The sequence below is a fragment of the Pipra filicauda genome, unplaced genomic scaffold (genome assembly GCF_003945595.2).
Source record: "Pipra filicauda isolate LSUMZ 115617 unplaced genomic scaffold, ASM394559v2 scaffold164_size1636381_pilon, whole genome shotgun sequence".
In the NCBI taxonomy this organism is placed as follows: domain Eukaryota; kingdom Metazoa; phylum Chordata; class Aves; order Passeriformes; family Pipridae; genus Pipra; species Pipra filicauda.
In genome coordinates this window covers 626,751-644,714 of record NW_024104151.1, presented here as the reverse complement: position 1 = coordinate 644,714, position 17,964 = coordinate 626,751, and the positions used below count along the sequence as shown (strand labels likewise).

The 17,964-nt window shown below is 43.2% G+C and overlaps 1 protein-coding gene across 1 annotated transcript in view; it reads right to left on the bottom strand.

The window, feature by feature from the left end:
- The window catches only part of DDAH1 (dimethylarginine dimethylaminohydrolase 1), a 58,538-nt gene that overhangs the window by 20,514 nt on the left and 20,060 nt on the right, over positions 1 to 17,964 (bottom strand). The gene's annotated exons all lie outside the window — the stretch shown is intronic.

Here is a 17,964-nt window from a genome sequence, read left to right as displayed (position 1 = left end):
CAGGAAGCGCTAACAAACATGGGAGACAGCTCTGATTTTCACGTCCCACAGGTCATTTATCTACTTAATGTGATAAATTAAGCATTCCTGGAAAAAATGAAGGAAACTAAAGCAGGTAACACCATACTAGTCTTCCAGCACCATATACCAACAAAAGCAACTCTAGCAGCCCTACCTTGGGCTCTGCTAAACTATACCTGCCACAGCACAGAAAGGACACATGATGGTGACTAGTCCTTCACGCTCACTGCAGCAGCCGCAGAGCAATAGCAGCAAACAGTTTGCCTGTCATACCTTCCTAAGAGCAGTGCTGGATTTTGGGAATAAGGGAGGGGGCAGACGTGATCCACCCACGCCACCTTTTCCCACTCATTTTTCACATTTCAGCAATGTGGCATTTGTGAGCAATCCCAATAATGCTGAAGCCCAAGCCCAAAAGGCAAGAGCAGGTCCCCATGGGCAGGTGATATGGGTCTACACTGAGGGCAGCATCTTATCCAAGACTGATCTGCTCTCCAGAGGTTCTTCTTTCTCTGTAGCATATTCTCATTCTCTAGTCACTTTAGAGAAAAAACCCTGGACAACAAGCACACAGCCACAATAGGTGCCTCAGTTTAAAGCTGTGCAGGACAAAGGCAGATCTTTGTGCCACCTGGAGAACTCTGATGGGCTATGCTGCAAAGCAGAACTGTACCTGCGGGCTTGCTGAGACAGGAGACTCATCCTCTCCACACAAAATCCTATCTAAGGCTTTGGCATGCAGACTGCAGTGAGCCTGCAGCATGCCCTTTACAATTAACACTTCTTTTTGCTTCCCTGTCACTCGATGCTAAAATGACTTCAGACAGAAACCTGGCACTCAAAAGTCTCCAGGCTTAGTAGAAAGTCTTCATCGTTCTTAGTCTTGTTGCTTTATCTCCAGTGTTCTTTAAAATTAGATCTATAATGAGGATTGGACTCGTGATATTTTAAAAATAAATGGGGAACAGCTGAGTTAATATTGGAAAATTGCCTTTCTACAAACATGGCAACATTTTGTAACATCCATATGCTGATAGCAGAATGATTTCTTTTGTCTGTGAAGCCCAGTGGGTTTCACTGTGCAGGTGGCTACATGCTTAAGAGTCATAAGACCCCAAAAAAGAAAACAATTGCTTAATATGAAGTAATAGAGTTGCAGCATAATAAAAGAAGGGTTCTATTCTAAGAACACACAGACTCACTCTTTCGTGCTGACATGAGGCAGATGAGCAAACTCACAATTGGGACACCAGTCACAGGATTTGGAATAAATAAATATATCCATCAGATGGGGTTATTTAAGGCAGAAGGCCTAATGGCAGGAAAAAACAGGTTTGAGCCTGTTGCGTGGTCACCTATCTCCAGTTAATCTACGACCTCCAGCAGCTTCCAAAACCAAAACACCAAGGAGAGAAAGTCCTTTCAGGATATATGCTGCTGATCAGGTATTCCCAGCAGAAGCTGCCTGGGCTTGCGGAGCAAATCAAGCCAGTGGCTGCCCCGGTGAGCACTCGCTCCTCATGCCACTCCCGTCCTCCTCCCCTACCATGTCTCAACAAATATGAAGCATCAGCAGAGCTGTGGATGTTATTGTGACAGAGGACCACCCTATCCACTTTCTGTGGGGAGAGACAAAAGCAAAAGCTTCTCTGGAACACAGAACAACATCTGAGAGAGTAAGGACATGTAAAACCTGGGCAGCCTGCAGACAAGACATGAAGGTGCTTTTTATGTGTTGCAAGGCTGCCTGAAGACCAAATGGGACCAGGGCACAACAATTCTAATGAGAGTTGGGACCAGGGACGTGCAACAATTGCTGTGATGAGAGCAAACAAACACCGGTCACCAACATGGGTTTGAGCTTCTCCTGGCAGGTGGAAACCTAGTTTTTACCTGAGTACTGCAAACCACGCACAGTCCTGCGAAGAGACTCCAACACAGTCAGTCAAAGCAAAGCTCCCCAGGGAGAGGCAGGCAGGGAGGCAGCAGCACTTCACAGCCCTGGCCCAGAATGGCCACCTAATAACACTTGCACTAGAGGACCAATTAAGTAAAGTGCCTAGCTAATGAGGATAGTGCAATGTAAAAGCTGACTTCGGATTTGTGATTTGAGTCATATGGATGTTTTAATCACCAGCTGCTGATTACCATTTAACCACCAGGCTACATGAGAGATGCCTTTAATTGTTTCTTTATTTAATTCATAGGGTACAGCTGTAGCACAGACATTAAGGAAAATTATCAGAAATAAAAGTTGTCCACAATCACAGAAAACTAGTTTAATTTGCTTCATGGTGTCCAAGGCTTTGAAGATATTTGTAAGATCTTCAGGATGTTTTCCCCCCAAAATTGGGTTCATTTTAGCTTATGAAACCAAATTTAAATAAATAAAATGACTGCCATATAAATAGCTGGATGATTTCTCCATGATGGATTCAAGCCTATGGTCCACTGTGTTGCAGGGACTTGAAGCAACCAGTAGAAATTCCTAGAGTTCTAACGGGAAAGTGCTGGTGACACATGCTAGGAATATCTTTCAATATCTCTTGCTTGTGTAAAATAGAAGACTCAAGTTACTGTTTGTTTTCTATAGGCAACACCAGAAACTTCACTCAATAGAAGCAGAAAGGAAAAAAGAAGAACAAGTTGATATGGAGAAGATAGGAAGGAAGACTTAACATTATTAAAAAGGCAACTGGAAAAAAAACCCCACATATTTGTAAAAAAAAGAACTCTAGAAAAACAAATCTAGGACTGAATAGCTCATCTGCTTTTGCTGAGTTTCCTGTATGGAATACAGCACAGTTGCATTACCCCCACCACATCATCTCTAAAGACATCCTGCAGCAGTCCTGAGCAGGGTCGCCAACACAGCATGTCCACGGTATGTGTTTGACACACTTCCACCTTGGAAACAGCATAGTGCAGCATTTAGAGTTTGGGTTAGTATGGATGGTAAGTAGCTTGAGTCTGTATCTCATCACTGCAAAAGGGAATCTAGAGCTTTGCTCCATTCTTAAGACTTCCTACATCAAGATGGATTGTGCTACTTTCTAACAGAGCTCCTACCCCTGAGAGGAAATAAGATACAATCTCTAGCTAAGGACAGACAAGTGATTGTTATCCTCAAGATGTTAAAAATAGGGATGCAGGAGAGGAGGTTGATTTTAGAAAGACTTCTCTCCTCCTCACATTTTGCCCTCCCCAGACAATCGATAGCCATTTTTCTGAAGTGTGGTGTCTTAACACATACTGGCAAAATTTTCATTCATTATGAATGAAAGATTAATTTACAGAGCTAGCTTTGATGTATGAACAAATAACCACCTCTTGGTTTTTTCTCAGGAAAGAACTGAAAAACGGTGGATCAACAAAGTCCTCTGTGAAGCTGCAGTTACCCAGGAGACACCAGTAAAATACACAAAATATTTGGACATGACCTGATTACAAGCATATTCACTATGAAGAAGACTTACTGCTTCCTTTTTTCATAAGCAGCCAAGAGGAAAAGTCACCTTCCCTCACTTCATCTCCTTTATTTGAAGACTAAAATCCTAAGTAGTCAGAATTATTACACACAAGGAAAACAATCATCTGTATCCTTTCAGATTTCTGTATCTTATTATCTCAGGTTAGCTTCAGATTTGTAACATGATACTGGGTTTTATTGTACATGTATCCATTAGTACATGGGTTGAGTGTTAAATCTTGTATGCTTTGTGCAGTGATATTTTTCTAATAAGCACATTCCTGGTGTGAGATGGGATGTGTCTAATCCATAGCAAAGCTGATTGAGAGACAATGGGCTCCAGCCAGCTCAGCTCTGTTTCAAGGAAGGAGGACAATAACTGCGTTTGACATTTATAAGAATCTAATTTCCTCATTACCCTCCAGACCGGTGCCTTCCACCAATTACTGTTACTGATGTGCGGGGATTTTTACTTCTCTATATTAGTATTTGATGCACTCTAAACATAGGCTGCTTCCTAAATTATTTACTGGTCTCCTGTGCACTAACCATATTATGGGATTTATGTTATTGACAGTAAGAAGGAAATTATCTCTTCAAAAGACAGTGGAAATAGGGAAATGATTTTGCAAGCCACCATCTCACACCTGCCAAGAGCAGGGCAGCTTTTCCTCTGGGGTGACAGGGTGGTGGGGCCATGGGTGAGGCGCCACTGAGGCTCCCAAAATGCCCCATGGGCAGGGGCACAGCTGGGGCTCAGCAGAAGTTGTGGATGGCACCAAATCAGGCATCTTCTAATGACTGCAATGACCCACCTGCCTTCGTCTCCGAGCTCCTGGTGAAAGAGGGAAGATGTCTGTAGACCTGTCTTAAATGAAAGGATGCAGAGAGAGTCAGAGAGCAGACGACCATCCAGTGACCCAGAGGTGAAAAGAGGTTTCTAAACCAGCAGAGCTCAGCTTTATGTGCTAACAGCTCAGTTCTCCAGAGACCACCCGCAGCTCTAACAAAAAGGGCTCTCAGTCCAAGACACACTACTGCACTGTCTCCTGAAAGTTTACATTCACCACCCATTTCTCCAGTTTGTTAAAGCACAAATATTGCATTTGAGTCTTACTTCATTGTGTTTTAAAGTCACTCATAGCCATGCAAAGCAAATGCCAGACTTAATATATGCAAAAGTTAGACTATGATATCTCAAAGGTGATTATTTCTGGAGCCATTAGCTCTGAGTTCACAAAGTGCCACTGTCAATATATAACACATTTTTCAGCAAGGTTCTGAGTAAAGGCTATAAACAGAGATGGACAGATCCGGGGCCAGGAAAGGGTAGACTTCAGTTTTGCAAAACCAGATACCAGTGTTGGTCACAATCCAGGTTCTTGACTGCCTGAATTTGCCCTGTCTGGAGGTGAGAGGTCTGTCTCCTTTTAACAATGAGCATTGCCCTTCTGGACTTGCAGAGGCTTCAAAGAAAATAAAGCAGTGCTGTAATAGTTTTGAGGCTTTTTGAGAAGAAAAACTCCTACTGGTTGTTTTCTTGCTTTAAACATGTTAGATACACACCCTCATAGTTATTGATTTTGGAAATTTGTGGGATGTGGGTTGTGGCAGAATTTCCAACTCCTGCTCCCAGTGTTAATATGAAAAAGGGCCCTGGCTCTTGAAAGGTCATCAGGAAAACAGTGGAAGAACAAGACGCTCCAGCACTGCTATTCAATACAGATCATGCTGTAAGAGTTTGTTAAGACTACGAGACAAGAAACATCAGCTCTGCTCTACAAACAGCCACCAGAACAGTCTGTTAAGGACATCTTGTACCTGCCATTCCCATCCAACTGACAGACCACAGTGTGCTTTAGCCATCAATCCCCCTTTTCCCCCACACAGAGTCTTTGTGTCCATCCCACTGCTTTTTTCAAGAAGGGGAGAAAAGATAAAGACCAACAGCATCCTGGTCCCAGAGTGGATTGCCAGCTGCTCAGCAGCACACTCCCGGATGGCATGGATGGATATGGTGCTCCCAAGACACCCAGACAAATCACATCTGGACTGCTCTGTTCTGAGTGATCTGAGCCTGACTTCATCAAACTAGGCTGAACATCACAACACATGGAAAACAGCGTTACATCAGAACACCCAGAAAAACCTCTCTGCCAGAAAACACCCCAGAAAACTTTCTCTGACATGGCTCAGTGCCTGTGCCAGAATACCGACCAGCACACAGCCAGTACCATGCTCCGCTGGCAGACAGTGCTCCTTCCACCCCGCTCAGCCTGACGTGCCATGCAGGATACACACATCACGGCTTGTTCTCAGGATTCAGCCATTTTTCATCAAACGAGGCCACAGGAGGGCCAAGAAGGAACACCAAAGTACTTCCCAGCTATGTCCTCAAGCAGAAGATAATTTGTTAGCTGCTCCTGGTACACAGATACCACACTAATGCTTTTAGATTACAGCTCTGAGACAGTTTCACCTTTACCCAAAGCTTGTACCAAGCAGGTGCAGTTTTTGGCAGTTTTGGGAGTTTATGAACCACGGAGTTCAGAAAGGGTCACACAAATAATTATCTCATTTGTTACTGCCCACACACTGCTAATTATGGATTCAAAGCCCTTTACTGCTCTACTACTGAAATACTCACAAACTATGCTGATGTACCTGGTGCTGAGCATCCATTGCCCCAAAAGAGTGACCCGAGATTGGGGTGAGCACAGTACCACCAGGGATTAATAGGGAAGGGGAAACATGGAAAAAGCTGGACCAGAGTCAGCAGAGAGGGCCTGGCACATGGAGAAGAAGCAGAATGTGGCCTCTAAGGCTTCTTGTCCTAGAAGAGCTTCTTGAGAACAACTTTACACAGCTCACCAGCAGCAAACCATGCCTGGGTTTCCCCTTCCTCTCTTCCACCATTTAGCTTTCAAAATGCAGGGATGCTATTTCCCACAAAGCAGGAGCCAGCAACCAGCTCACTTGCTACAAAAAGTTGGGCTGAAATTACAACCCACAGCAAGTGGAAATAATTTCAGTCAGGTTTAAAAAAAAAAAAATCACAGGAAAAAAAAGGATGCTTGAACAGATAGAGATTTAAAGTCACTAGAAGAAAAGGCTCTCTAAGCCTTTTCCACCAAGCATAAAATCAGGTTAGTGGAAAAGTTTAAGTGGCATGAATGCATTGTTACAGAAAAACAGAGAAGATTTTGCCGGATAAAGATGATGACATGAAATTTAAGTCGTACACAGGCACGCTGAGAAAGTAATGTTCTAAATACTTTCTGCTTACAATTACAAAATGATCAATTGTTAAATGTTGGCCAGAGAAATATATTCCATTCTGTCTGGACATGCACAGCAGGCCAAGAATGCACCTGGATAAGCCAAGCATTCATTATCTCCCAGACACTCAATATCCCATAATACCCTCAGCGGCTGCCAGCTCCTTGTCCACCGTTGACCACACGCCATGTGCCCCATTTTACAGCTGAAAAGTATTTAAAATTCATGAAGCCTGTTGAAAGCTCAACTGTCACATTCTGCTCATTCCACAGGGTATGGGAAAACTGTGCAGAAGGGACATTTCAACCAGGGCTATTATGGCTCTTGAATAACCAATATTCCATTAAATTGCTAATAAACCCACTTGAAGATAAGTTGATCACAATCAAACCATACAGTAGCATTCCTTTCCTTTAACACCAAGTTGTCAGGTTTCACTCTGTACTGTACTACTGTTTCTGTGCCGTTTGTTCGTGCCTTGACACAGAGCATTCAAGATACTCACTTTGTCCCCAGTAATCTAAGTGCTCTATTCTAAAGAGGCTGAAAGATCTTTGGCAAGGATACTCCACTTATTTTAAGGTTGGGAACTCTTTTCAAATGAAAAAATGAAAAATAATTAAATATCCTCAACTGGGATATTTGGGAGTTTGTAGCTTCTTGAACAAGGTGCTCATAATTTAAATACAGTGGTAAATGGTACAAGCACGTCCTGGCTTCTCTAGCGCTCAGCCAAGCTTGGTCTGGTGTGAATTTTCATCTGAGTTTCCAGTTCAGCAACTTGTTTCCTCCTTCCCTTCACTAAATCTTAGTTTTATCAACCATATATAAAAAACTTTTGGAAAAAAACCCCAACTTCAGAAGTATTTGTTTCGCATTACAATGGATTTTGTTAGATTCCTCGCAGTTAATTGCCAAGCTGCTGGCACGTCTGCTGTTGCCTCCTGATCTTGCTGTGTGCACATGTCCTTGTGCCAAGAGGGCTCCAAACTCTGTAATTCCTAACACTGAAAAGCAAGTCAGTATCCTTCTCAGAGGGTATTTAGAAGATTTAATTTTATATTAACTAACCCGATACTGCTGAAAAGCAGCTCCCATGCAGCTCCATCCCAGCAGGGAAGCATCACCACCACCCAGCTCTGACTCTTCCTATCACCACTCCGAGGCATGTGGAAACCAACCTGCAGATTCCAGCTGCACAAATGGCTGAGGAACATCACTGGGAAGATTTGGTCCCATTTAGTCTCTCCGGTGGGGAGCCCCAGACAAGACCCAGTGGTCACCACTAGGTCTTCACTGCCACACACCGAGGATGGGCAGGGAAGAGAAGCAATTGCTCCAACCTGCACTTGCCCAGAGCCTCCAGAGGCAGTGCAGCTTGAGTAGCAATGACCATCATGAGAGGGAGCAAAGAATATTTTTCTTCACATTGAATTCACTCAGTAACTGGCCTTTCACTGAGGACCATCCATTAACAATATTATATTGTTATTTTACAACAATGGCCCATGGGCAGAGGTTATACTAACCCAGAAATTTCCCCCCTCTAATAATAGGTTTCATTCAAGCTTTCAGAGAAGTTGACTTGTCTGTCATATTTTAGCTATGCTAACACATTATGTAAAAGTGCCCTGAAGTGTCTATACATATATAGCAACAGTAATGGCAGAAAATGTAAATTTGGACCACTTCCCTCAGCTATTTCCAGTAAGGTTTCCACTTCCAGGTAAGAAAAGTGTAATTCCAGCAGGATTATGCAAGTTTGCTAGTATACATGAAATGGAGTTAAATCCTTGAAGACACACCAACAGTTTTAAATAGTCAAAAATACATCTCAATATAAATAAGCAAACTAGGAGTCATCTAATGACCAAATTGGCCATCACAGTGCTAGGTGGAACATTTCCACCTGAAAATAACTTTTAGCAGTCTAATACTATACTGAAAAGTTTTAATAAATTCTTAGAGAAAAATATGCAGTAAGTATAAACAATTGTCCATCTCTGGCTACTGCTCCTTGAACTCAAACTGACAACGGCAAAGAAAGGGCCAGTTTTCCAAATCCTGCTTTGGCTTACAGTCATAAGAAGGGAATGAGAATAAGGCAGCAAGCAGTAAAACATGAAGAGCACACGCAAGATGCAGCAGCTGGTGCAGCCTCTCTATGACCATACATTTAAGAGGTAGAATCTTTCTGTCTGTGCCTTACCCTTCCTTTCCTTGCAGGCTCACCACGTGCTCAACCCAGCCTACAGCACTGAGCTGAGAAGAGCCTCTATCCTCCAGACACTTGCTCTGCACCCTGTAAATGCAGAGAGGAACAACGCCGCCTCTCGGGTTGCTTTGCCAGGACATCCCTCACCCTCCTGTGCCTCTTGTGACAGGATTGCAGTACATGCTCTCTCCTCACCTTTTGCATTTTTAAGCCATAAGACTACAGGCAATAACTAAAAACATCAACAACTGTATGCAGACTACCCTCACTGCAATGTACATGTTAATTACATTAACACAGTACCAACAAAACACAGCTCCTACTTTTAACCAGCCTGCTCAAACTCTGCCTGCCTCCCATCCTTTCCCCTCTAACATCTCAGGGGACCTGGGACACTGTTGCTCAGTAAAATTACAAGACCAGAGAGTTACAGAACAGGGAGTTTATGGCGATTATATCTCCTACGTGACAACATTCAGTCCTCCTGCCCAAAAGGACAACAACCTACCAGATGCTGAACCATGCCCTCTGCCCTGAGGAGGGAGCGTGGGAGCCCTCACAAAGCCACTCCAAAACCTTGCCACCAAAACTGCTGCGAAAAGCACTCATCCACCCTGTGACTGAGCACCGCTCTGGATATAAGTGATACATCAGCAGAAGTCCCGAAAAATTTTAATTTCTTGTTTATGACAGACATCTAAATGCTTGGTAAAAGGAAATAGCCACCTGCCTTTCACACAGTGATATTTCACCCAGCCAAAACGGGCCACACATACAAACTCTCAACTACACAGCCCCGATCTCCTTTAAGGTCTCCATGCATTTAAATACCTTTAAGTCTACAAGAGTTTCAGTGCATTGACATTTACACAATTTGCCCAAACAATTTCTGCAATATAGGCACGTGGGTAGAGAATTTTAAACATTTTTTAAAGATGCAGCACACATCCTTTTAATACTCAATGATGGATAAGTACTGAGCAAATTTAAAACCAAAACCTAAATTAGAATACTACATATTTTTTCCTTTCTAAACAGAAATTGCTTGGATGCTTATTCTAAGTTCAAGTCAGTGTCGCTCCCCTCCCCAGGATGTCCCTTTACATTTTATACAACAAATGCAGAAATGCAAATGTCAACATGCCTGTAAGGAAAGCAGTTTAAGAGCACTAGCAGGTGCAACGTGATTCCTTGTGTTGCTCCTTTACCCGCCAAACAAGCTGCTGCACACTTTTACATATCCTGAGATCATATTCTTTCATTAGAGCTAAATATTGCATTCAGTTAAGAAGTGCAGTGAAATCGGGGGCAGAAGTTGAGTTACATTTTTAAAAAAAGAATTTCCTTGACATGTCTGTAATTCAGTTAATCTTCACTTTGATACTGTATCTTGTTCATGCATAAAATACAAGTGGATTTAAAGAAAGGGAAGCTTGTAATGCACAGGGATAAGGGGAAAAAATGAAGAAAAGCAAAATAACAGGTAAGTAAAAAGTAACTGTTCAAAGATTCTACTTAATTAAAGCTCTTCTAGTAGAAGGACACTATAGATGCGAGACTTCTAACTCAACTGTGCTCCTTTAATCATGTGTGCCTTTGCAAACAGCCCTCTCTCCTTCGCTCACTCACCAATCCCACTTGTGGGGCCCTGTGGATGCAGCTTCTTCAGTATCTTACTACTTCATTTTGCAGACATTTACTTCGGGAAGGGAAATATCTCTCTGCAGGCTTCTAAAAGCATCTTAGAAACAAGGGTTTCACTTAGAGTATTCTTTAATAAGAGCTACCCTGAGGAGAAAGTAAATCCAGTAAGAACTCTTCCCAGCTACACTGCACTGGGCTAATTGAATTTGATGACCTACATTTCCTAATTACACCTCCTCTCTGAGATAGCACGTGTCCATGTTTCACTGCACCCAGGCCAGAGCCCTTTGCTGAGCAGCAGCAATTCTCCCAAGGGGCTACATACTGGAGCATCCAAGCTCTGCCCCCCTGCCTGCTGCCAGTTCTGCCCGCACAAGGGACTGCTTTGGGAACGTGGTGATACCACGATCCTCCCAACGGGTCCCATGTGTGGAGCAATACCTGCCCCCCCCGGAGCCTGACCCAAACCTACCACTGCACAGAGCAAACAGCAGTGGCATGACTCACAGACACAAGGCAGTATCAGCCCATTTCCAGACTCACGTGGGAATAGGGAACACATCTGCTGGAATAACAGCCAAGAGCTGATGATACATCAGACTCCAGTATTACTTTATAGTCAGCCTAATGGCTTTTCCTTTCTCCGCACAGTCCTACTTAACTTCGCCACCATACAAAAATAAAGTGAAATACTGAAATTTATGTATTTGTAACCAAATGGAAACTATTACTTCACCAGGTGCTATCAACACCATTAGACATGTGTAAGTAACCTGACAGCTTGTAACTGTAGCATTCCCAGACAAAGGCGATGCCAGAGCCTGCAGGTACCTACAGGACCTGCTGCAAACAAAAGGTGACCTTGGGGGCAGGAGGGACAGTCAGTCATGAAAAAGTTAAATGAAAACTACTGAATGCACTCCTGCCACCGAGGAGCTGAACCTGTATTTCCTTGGCAGCTGTTTCTGGTTTTGGCTGCTGGGGGCTCGTGCCCCACTGGGGAGGACATATCACTGCTGAATAAGGTGGTTCAGCCTCCCCAAGGATCACAGCCCCAGCCAGGTGAGCCCCAGCCCTCCACCAAAAGGGCTCATCTGTGCACATGCCCTGTCATCCAGCCTGGGAGGAGGGAAATGATACCTGCACTGTGTTGCAAGCATGGGGAAAATCACCATTAGCACCTGGTCTGTGGACAACCACCCTTGACTGTAGCATTGAGCCCTCAGTGCATCTCCTGCAAGAATCATACACTTTAAAATGTGCTATTTATGTAGTCCCAAGGAAGGAAGACAGCTCAGGCATTCCTCACTCACTCCTCACATTCACGGGGTTACACTTCAGAAGACCAGAGACAAGCATATATCGTACATCAAGTTTTTTTAGCATCTTCAGTAAGAAGGGTCTTCCATTGACCGGTGTAACTCCACACCGTGCATGCTTACAGGTCTGGGGGTCAAGCAATGAAGTAGAAACCCGGGGAAGTAATGACTGCTATGTTCTTTGTAGATGTTAGTAGCACTGTTTAAAACTTGTCTCTACCTACAGCTGAATGCTTTTCATGTCCTATAAGTGGTAAGCGCTAAAGGGGAAATATAGAAATCCCGTTTTCCTACCTGTTTCGGCTGATGAAAGTAAGTTATAACTGTAGCTACACAACAGTAAAGAAAAGCTGCAGAAAAAAAATAAAGTCTGCAAGGTCGGAGCAAAAGGAATATGATATTTTGTTTGGCCTACTTCACATTCATCTTTCACTTCAGCAGGCAACAGGTCGAAAAAATGGGCAAACGTAGGAAGCAAGTCTCCAACATACTGGAACACATCAAGTCTTCTCAATACTCACTTGGCTCTCATGGAAGAAATACAGCCTCTTCCTCAGAGACCCCTTGTTACACTGACCAGAAAGATGACACTCCTGAAAAACCTAATGCACCGTTAGAGGATATTAATTTATAAAGGCATAATGTGTTCAGAATACAGATGATACTCCATGACCTTTCAGTTGCAGATAAAATGATGAAGCAAAAAATGCACTTAACAAGTGGCAGATTTCATAGACAAAATCGATATTCCTAATAAGTAAAAGCGGTTACATAACCCAGAGAGTTCATAATTTTCAAAAGCCTTATTTTCACAAAGCTGAAATAGTTGAGTTAAATCACTAAGCAGGCTAATTTGCATGCTAAAAATAAGTGATGCCTAGGAGCAGTTTTAAGAAAATGTCATTAAATGTCCAGAAAGCCCACTCTCACATGTAAAAAAGAATGTTGTATTAGATGAAGGATCAGAGATAAGGTCTAAGTTAATTGGTGTAGAGAGGAAATTATAAAAGCCAAAACAATTATAACAAGTTTTAGTGCAATGTAAAAAAAATTAAGAGAATTTATAAAAGCAAAAGGACCTAGCAAAAATCTCTGGATATCAGAATCAGGATGTACAAGAACCTTTCTTTTCCTCCCTTGCTTCCCTACGTTAGGAACAACAGGAACAGCAACAGTGGTGCCGATTCATTACTACCTGGAAAGGGTGAAATTTTCAATATTCACACCAAAAAGGTAAAAATACCAAATAAATATTTCTTCTCTGCATGGGGAAAAAGCCAGTTAAATATTCAGATTGTATTACGAGGAGTAATTTTCATCCCACCCGTAACACAGGAAGACATTGCACAGCAGTTATTAACAAGTGCTTTTAAAACAGCAGGTTAGGATGATTTCCACCTAAGGAAGTGTTCTGTAGCATCCATCATCCTTACAGCCTAATGGGGATGCCAGAAAAATTTGCAAAATGACTGACAGGGGAGTAATAAGGAATTGAAAGATAAAATAATCATTACCAATCATCATGTGTACAGCAAGTCAATCTAGTCTAGTTTCAAACAGCTGTGGATGAAAGGGTAACTCTAGTCAATAGCAGTGACAGCACTGATGCACCAGGTTAAGCTGTATACAAGTGGATACTGCTGCTGGTATGCAAACAGAATGTTTTCACACATCTCAAGACCTGATGAGAATGAAAATCATCACTGAATAGGTGCTCTTCAGAAACCCACCAGTGCAAGGTCACTCAAATTTCACACAAATAGCCTGAGGGCGCACAATCATCACTGGCCAGTGACCAAAAGAGTGTTAAACTGTGAGTAAACCAGGTCACAGGCAGGGACGGCACAGGAGGTACAAGCAACCAACCCACCCTGCCATATGGCCACTGGGAAGGCTGCCTGGCTGGCATGAGGACCTCAGGCCACAGTCAGGGGATGGGCCATCTGTTTAGTTTTGTAAGCCAAGCCACCACAGAGGACCATCGTCTGCATGTGGGCTCTGACCACAACCCTGCACCTGAAGAGACCCTTTTGGACAGACAAGCAAGGCAACACTGCAGTAGGGACAGAGAGATCCACCATCCTGATGTAGGCTGTTGCCACAGCTGCTCTCCAGAACCACATCCACTACACAGAGAACATCCAAAGTCACAAGCAGCTTGGAGAGGAGCCACCAAAAAGAATGCCTCATTTCCAAAACCCCAATTAAAGCAGCATTCACAGAGCTCAATCTGTTGCAGTGATCAAAGAGAGGATTATAAAGGCCTTCAGTCATGTCTGTGAAGACCTACACAAGGAAGAGAAATTCAGTAACAATCTCTGACAAAATACAGCGCTTAGAAGAATTGTATAACCAAACCATGAGCCATGGTTGATGCAGGGATAGTGTTTTTATTTTTAAAAGGAAGACAACTTATCACTGAGGTAACTAAGCAAGGACTGTATCTCTTTCCCTTCTTTGCAGCCCAAGCAGAGGGCATCCATGGGCCCAACCCCAATATGACAGCATGGATCTGGAAGATGATAAGTGAAAGGCTGAGCTTGAGAGCCCACCGCCAGTCTGGGCACCAGAAAACACTCACAGACAAACCACAACTTCAGGACTTTTCCTTCTTGTTCAGTGAAGGGGTAGAAGATACAGAGGCTGGTGAGAAACTGAGGCACTTTTTGGACAGTGCCTAATGTCACTGTAAATGATGTAATTTTAGGAACAGATGAGTCTGAAGATCTTGAGTAAAGAACTTTTTTTATTTACTTTTTTTTTTTTTTAATTGCTGCCACACATCCCCACGCAGGCAGGAGTACACTTACAGAAACAGATGACGTACTCTGTTTACTACCAACAAATGGATCAATTTTCTCTTTGTGGGTAGTAAAAGGCCTTCCTGGAAATGCTTGAGGCTATTTAGGACAAGCAAGATGGTTAAAGATATTTTACAGCACCACCTACTTGTTACTTCTGCTGGCATATTTATCAAACAGAAACATTAAAGAACAATCCTGAATGAAAGCACACGGCATCTGCAATACGTACGGCGGCACATCCAAGTGACGGGATAACTGGGGAGGAGCAGTGTGAACGGTAGAGTTCACTTGGGAGGGGGTGGGGGGCAAGGCAGCTTGGGAAACACTGACGGATTGTCTTTCCATTACTAAAAATTACACTTTGTGAAAAAGCATTAGATCATTCTAAGAGGTTTACATAAGGACACTGAAAAACAAGTTCTTTTGCAAATTCTATTTTTTTAATGTCTCCCTCCCCTTTCTATTTCCACTATGCATCAGGTTGTGAAAATCCAACATGCAATAAGTCTAGTGTTCCCAGACAGAAGAGACCAACCTCGACACAAGTTAAATCTTCCAGCTGTTCCCAGCTCCTTCTTTTCTCTCCATCAGACAGGCTCATAGCAGTGCCTTAATTACTTGTTTAGGAAGGATGTGACATGTTCCAATTTAATACATTTAGCCCTTCTTAGAGCAAATGTAGAATTAAGCCTCAGTATGCACTTGACAGATCTCTTAGCAACTAGAGTGCAATCAGCCAACAATGGATGATTCACAGTTTTAGCAAGAGTGTGCAGAACTGCTTGCCAAAAGTCTGAATAAACTCACATTGCTAGACACTATGGTAAAATGTACCCTGATCTCTTTTAAACTATTATATCATAGAGGAAAGTTAAACTGCATGCATTCCAGCAGCTTGCCCGAGTCTGGAAATACAACTGAACTGCAACATCTCAATTTTAAGATAACTGAGACTTTTTGGTGGTTATTTTCACTTAATTAGGATAATTGTACCTTTCAAGGGAAACTGTTCAAATTCATCAGTTTGTGTAAATAACGGATGACTTCTGTTTCCGTTGCTCTGAAATGGGAAAAGGAAGTCTGGAGGACGCCAATGGGAGTAGTTCTATCCAGAATCACACTGATTTAAAAATGGGCTTAATCTCACGCCTACTACTGCAGAGCCCACTGGCATGTAAAATATTTAGAGATCTCTGTGCAATCCGTGAGTCAGAGGGGAATGGCCGGAAGGAGCTCGACAGAGTGCAAATATCCATCCTGACTCATTGCTATACTCTCTTTATCACCCTCCTAAGCCCAGTTGAGGACCAAGCTGCCACAGCAAAGAAACAATTGTTTGTACTTCTACAGCCAAACTTCTGCCTTCATTGACCAGTTTTCACTCCAAGCTTCAGATTTTGCTGTGGAAGAGTTTCCTCTATGCTATCCATGTGGCTATATACAAAACCAGAGCTGAGTTTATGAAACCTTTTATGAAATACTATTGAAAAAAATAAGCAAGACCGGAAAAGCACTCCTGGGATTAGGCCCACATAGCAAGGACATAGAGTGACAGAGGATAAGTCACAGACTTATCCTTTCAGCTACAACCATGAATCATGACCAGAGCTTTTTCTGTGGCACACTGGACACCAGAGTGAAATCCCTTGTGAGTAACAGGGTCCGGTCCCAGGAGATCGGGACAGCCTTCCCCCAGCATCCCAGCCTCAGCTTAATGCCATTATAGCGAAGGGTCCTTTGGATTTCAGCTCCAGAGATCTGAAAAGTTCTTCACTCTATTTTATGGTGATTTATCCATTACATCTGCTCATATCTCATGTTTTGGGCTCTGTTTTTCATCATCCCTTCCCTGAGACATCAATATTCACAGCAGAAGAGAGCTGACACTGTTGTCCTTTCTACATTAGCTGCCTCAAGCTGCCACTCACTTGGTACCCACCTGAGCAAACCCCTACCTAAAAATACAGACTTATTAGCCACCATTTTTTCAGTAGGTCTTGTTCTCCAGGTCTTTCTGGAGGCATGGGGCAATTTGGTGGCATTTGGTGGGAGACCCACCCTTACCTCCATCCAGGCACCACACAAGTGCTCTGACCCCGTGTCACTCCCAGGAAAGAATGCCATGGTCCTCACAGACTGGGTGCAGACCCAAGACAATGAAAAACTGCAGTGTCATGAAACTGTTTACCAATTCAGCAATGTGCCCTGGCAAACTCATGCTGCCCCAGCCACCAGTAGCCTGGGGATCTGTCCCGTTGCAAGCAGAAACCTTGTTCCGGCACCTTCAAACAGCCCTTTCCAGGTACAGCAGATATGCTTGGCTAAATAAGTAGCTTTCTTTGGCATGAAAGAGTGGGTCGCCCAAGTTGGTTGGCAGAATTCACCTCTGAAAAGAGGATTGTGGTTAGGGAAAGGAATTTGAACACACTGAGCTCCACACTGTCTTTAATACTAGGACAGTCACAGCTTTCCACTCATAAGGGCTGATGATCCTTCAAAGCAAAATGAAGGCAGCAGGGTACTGAAAGGGACGCATTAAGTGCAAAAATACCGTAGCTGAGAGTTTCTGTAAATGCACAAAGACAGAAATTAGGCAGATAAAAGAGAGAAGCAGGTACAAAGTAGAAGGTGCTTATACATTTATTGCTTTTGTAAAGAGAAGTTTCCTATTGACAACACTCAATAGACAAAACAGAGCTTAGGAGATTTTTCTGTCTATTTCCATAAGGATTAGATCAAAGAGTTGAAAAGAATGTGAGCAACAGGGCCACAGGGAGCTGGGGCACAGGCGCCTTGGTCAGGGAAGGAGTCACAGGTGGGAGGGGGATCTGGCATTTTGACTTCAATCAAGTAGCAACATGCAATCTGTGTCATGTACTACCAGCACCACATATCATCAGCTAAAAAAGTGCTCTTATATCTAGAAATAAAATACACTGGGGACTGATTTTGCCTCTGCTCTGAGCAGACTATCCTTTGCCTGGATGGAGGCAGATGAGATATAATTTTTTCCATCCCCGAATTGCTCTGCTGCATCTCTTTTGGGAGCTCTGCTACCACCTTGGCCACAGTGTGTGTGTGAGGGTATTTGTGCTTTGGGGAAATCGATGTTACTCAATGGCTGACGTAAATCCTGCGCTGTACAAGGCAGCAGAGCAGAATTCCCTCATTCCCTGTTTTACCCTATAAGGGCATTCGATGATGGCGCTGTAA